Source organism: Alligator sinensis, unplaced genomic scaffold, assembly GCF_000455745.1.
Source record: "Alligator sinensis unplaced genomic scaffold, ASM45574v1 scaffold117_1, whole genome shotgun sequence".
NCBI lineage: Eukaryota > Metazoa > Chordata > Crocodylia > Alligatoridae > Alligator > Alligator sinensis.
The window spans coordinates 3,289,442-3,294,452 of NW_005841855.1; positions in this window are offsets into that span (position 1 = coordinate 3,289,442).

A 5,011-nucleotide genomic window follows, 5' to 3' on the forward strand; every position below is an offset into this window, starting at 1 on the left:
TCCCCATGACCTGCTTCAAAAGACATCTGACAGTCTTCTTTGTTATATTTTCATGTGTCCAACAGTTCTTACCAAAGCTGTAATTTGAATATCTCAGCAGAGATCAGAGCAGCAGAAGTCTGATAAGCAGGTGCAGCAAACTAATGCAGTAACAACATTGCACTGTAGTCCTGAGGTTTTATAAGGCCTTGCCTTTATTCTTGATAAGATGCAGACATCTTTCTATAAAGTCTCTGTGTCAATGTTGCTTTCTCCATTTAGGAGTGTCTGCAGTGTGACACTGTTCCTTGTAGTCTTCATTATGCAATTATAATCACAATCAGCTACATTCGCTACAAATAGTTAGATTGAAGCAAGGCACAGATGTTACACTTATTCTGGTATAAGTGATCAGAAACTGGTCTACACCCGTAACTGAACAGACGTTCAGCACACAGACTGGTTTAAAAATGGTGCAGTCCATTCTAAAATAGATCTGGATCAATGTGATATCAGACTTGCATGGTTAGACCAGTCTATTGAAATTCTGTACCAGATCCCTTAGCAACTCAATTTAGGTTGCAGTCTGCCGGCATCTCAGGCTGCTTTACGGACCCCACTAACCTCCCTCTCACAGGGACACTTGGTGGAACTCAGTTCATGCTTGGGTGCTGTAACTGAGTGCCTAGCTGGCCCCACCCTCATGCTGTCATAGAGCCAAGTCAGCACAGACCCTCCCCCCCAACCCCTCTGTCCTGTCTACAGCCAGCTATCAGCCACAGGGAGGCAGTGCAAGGGTGGGGGAGGGAGGCATCTGTGTCTTCAAGTGCATTGCCCAGTAGATGCATGAGTAAGGCTATAACAGGGATTGCTTGTAGTGCCGTGCCAAGGCCAAGCGGATGAAGATGCAGTATAACTGTGTGCATGATGCCAACTAAAGGTTTAATAGATTTCATACATATTACTGCTGGAAGGGACCTAATGAGATCATCTGGTCCAGCTCTCTGTCCAAAGGACAGGAAGTCAGCTGGCATCAGATGACCCCAGCAAGATAATCATCCAAACACAAATTGAACCTGTCCAGAGTAGGTGCTTGCACCACTTCTGGGGGGAGTCTATTCCAGACTCTGAAGACTCAAAAGGTAAAAACGTTTTTCATTATGGCCAGTTTAGAATGGTCTTCTGGTAATTTGTGACAGTCAGACCTTGTTTTCCCTAGGGAAGCCCTGGTGAACAGATGTTCTTCCAGATCCTGATGTATACCCCTAATATACTTATAGGTTTTCATCAAGTCCCCCCTGAGCCTATGCTTTTCCATGCTGAAGAAGTCCCGTGCCTCTCACTCTCTCCTCATAAGGCCTGCTCTCTTGACCTCTGATCATGCACGTGGCTCTCCTCTGGACTCTCTTGAGCTTCTCCACATCCTTTTTAAAATGTGGAGCCCAGAATTGGATGCAGTAGTCCAGTTGTGGCCTTACCAAGGACAAATAAAGTAGGAGAATGACATCTTGGGCTTGTGTCAGATGCATCGGTAGATGCAAGCCAGGGTTTTATTTGTTTGGCTGGCTGTGGCATCGCATTGGTGGCTCATATTCATCTCATGGGCAATCATGACCCCCAAGTCTCTTTTGGACATAGTGCTAATGAGTAAAGCACTGCCAAGCCCATAGGTATGATGTTGTTTTTTTCTCCTAAGGTGGAGCACCTTGCATTTATCTATGTTGCAGGTCATCAGGTTTATTTCTGCCTGCCTTCTGAGCCTATCCAGGTTAGCCTGAATCCCCAGCCTATCCTCCAGTGTAACCACACTTCCCCATAGTTTTGTGTTATCTGCAAACTTAGCCAGTTTGTTTCTGACACCCGAATCCAGATCGTTAATGAATATATTAAAGAGTACTGATCTGAGTATTGAACCCTGAGGGATGCCACTGGTCACCATATGCTATGTTGACTTGGTTCCTTCGATTATCACTCTCTGGGTCTGACCGTGGAGCCAGTTCCCCAGCCATTAGACTGTACGGTTGTTGAGGCTGCAGTTCCCCGGTTATGCCATGAGGACATCACGGGAGACCAAGTCAAAGAGTTTTGTGAAGTCCAAGTAAATGATATCAACCTCTGCCCCGCTTCCAGGTGATGTGTCACCTGGTCATAGAAGGAGATGAGGTTGGTCAGGTACAACCTACCTGCAATGAAGCCATGTTGGCTGTCTCTCAAAATGGTGCCTTCTGTCAGCCTATTCTTGATGGCTTCTTTGATAATTTTTTCCAAGATCTTCCCAGGGATTGAGGTCAAACTGATTGGCCTGTAGTTCCCTGAATCTTTCTTCCTTCTTTTCTTGAAGATAGGTACCACGTTGGCCCTCTTACAGTCTTCAGGAACCTCTCCTGAGTGCCACAAGTTCTCAAATATCCATGTCAGCTTTCTCCATTTAGGAGTATCTGCAGTGTGACTCTGTTCCTTGTAGTCTGTGCCAATGGTTGAGCTATGATGTCAGACAACTCTTTTAGCACTCTTGGGTGCATTCCATCAGGGTCTGCTATAACAGGAACTATGCATGTCCAGCTTCTCAAGGTGTTCCCTCACAAGGTTGTTCACCAAATGTAGGCATATGGTCATCCGTACCCTCATAGTCCTGTGTCCTGTCAGGCAGGGTGCTCCCCTTGGGATGGTGGAAAACTGATGCAAAGTAATCACCGAGGAGATTAGCTTTTTCCTGAGTGTCGGTTGTCAGCTACCTCATTTGATTTAGCAGGGGTCCAATTTTGCCCTTATTTTTCTTTTGACTTCATAGATTCATAGATATAGGGTTGGAAGGGACCTTGAAAATCTTCTAGTCCGACCCCCTACCCTGGGCAGGAGAGAAAACTGGGCTTAAATGACCCCAGCTAGGTAATCATCAAGCGTCCTCTTAAAGACCCCCAAGGTAGGAGCCAGCACTACTTTCCTTGGAAGTTGGTTCCCTGTCAGATCATGATCTTTCAGTGTCTTGACAACCAACCCCCTGAGCTTGAGAAGGTCAGATTTCCTAAAGTCAAAGATTTCTACATTGCTGATTGATGTGCCAGCTTTGTGATGGATAAGGAAGGTGATTAACTTGTGATCACTGTCACCAAGCTTCCCTTCAATCCTCAGGTCACTCACTAGATCATCCGCTTTGACCAGAAACAGATTTAGCATTGCCTCACCTTGTGTTGGCCCATGGACTTCTTGAGTCAGATATAGCTCATCAATGCAGGTGAGGAAGCTATGCAACCAATCAGATTTGGCTGAATGCTCCTCCCATGAGATGTTAGGGTGATTGAATCACCCATGAGAACCATGCACTGAGAGCATGCAGCCTCTTTTAGTTCCCTAGAGAATTCATGGCCAAGCTCTTCCTCCTGGTTAAAAGGTCTGTAATAGACTCCTTCAGTAATATCCCCTTCACCACATTCTCCCCTCCAGGTTAGGGGCCTGGAGGCAGACCTTCTACAGGGAGCTGTCCCACTTCCTAGCCAAACACAGGGCCAGCATGACCCTGCACACTTATGGCACAACCAAGGGGCTGGAGTTGTCAGCAGGGACCCCGCTAGAGGAGGAGGCACAGAGAAGCCTGGGTATCCAGGAGCAGGTCCCCAGGGGCCACAGGGCAAGAGCACAGCTGATGGACCTAGCCCATGAGGAGTCCATCCCACTAGTACTGGTTGCCACATCATCACAGGATATGGGAGCCAAGGTATACCTGCAGCTGGAACTGAGTTCCCTGGATTTCTTCTTGGGTGTGGCCAAGAGCAGGGAGCACAGCACATATGAGTGAGGGGGAAAGCTCTAACAGCACAGAAATTGAAAGCCAATACCTAGAGTTCGGGCCCATGACCTCTGTCTTGCAGGAGCCCCCACATCCTAGTCCTCAACTCTGGGGACCGTGGGAGAGCACATGCACCTTGGGACACCATTCCCCTCACTGCTGCCATAGGTGTTCCATTCTCACTCCTCTGACACCTTCCTGCCTCTTCCCAGCTGCATAGAGTGGACCCCAGCTCCTGCACTACCAATGTAGTGGCCACTGCTGCAGCAGGACTGCAACAGGTCCCATGGCTAACCCTTTTCCCACTTCTGCTGATGAAGGAGGAGTGGGGGAAACCTGTAGCTTCTACAGGCCATCCTTGGAGTCACAGCCCTCTTTCAGTCTCCTGTGGCTGAGAATCCCAGAAGGAGTTCAGGTGGGGTCAGGGATGGAGATGTGTTTGGGGAAGGTGCTGGGCCCCAAGTCACTAATTTCTTGAGAGGTTTGTGTCTTTCAGCACTGGTTGGACCAAGGACCCTTCCCCTCCCCTTTTCTCCCCTCCCTTTCATCCTGTAGTATAACCAAGGCACCAGGCCCCCCTCTCCTCTTGGCCTTGGGTGGTTAGCAGCTCATCTGCCATTTTATGGCAACATAAATTGCCTCATTCACACATCCCTTATAAGGGCCCAGACAGGGAACTCACCATACCTCCCTCAGTGTCTCTGTGTGGCTCCCCAGGTGTGTGATGAGAGGGTCCAAAATGCTTCCCTTTACACTTCATTTTTACCAGTAAATGTTGTAACCTCAAAAAATGGTTCTCTGTCTCCCCTGTCTGACTGCAGAGACACCACGTGTGTGAGGGAGGACAGTGTTTGGTAGAGGTAATTGTGGTCCACAGCCAGGGGCCCACAGAGCTGCAGCATGCATGAGGAATGTCCAGAGATGACATAAAAGAAGCAAGGAGGCTATGGTGCTGGCTTTAGTCAGTACATCTGAGCTCTGGGTACACACTGCTGACTCACTGGCACAAGGAGAGATCACCAACCTGTCCAACTCCTACATTGAGAAGTCCCTGGTCTTCACTCTCAAGTTCAGGGAGTAGTTTGCCAGGTGAAAAGCCTCCATACCTCATGCCTCCCCTCTAGGGTTTTGTATTTCTTAAGTTCAGCTCCTGCAGTATTCCCTCTGACTCCAAGCCTGTCGCCCTTCCCCATCCTAACCATCCCTTCCAGGTTCTTTCACCCTTTCTGAACCACCCTCCCATGC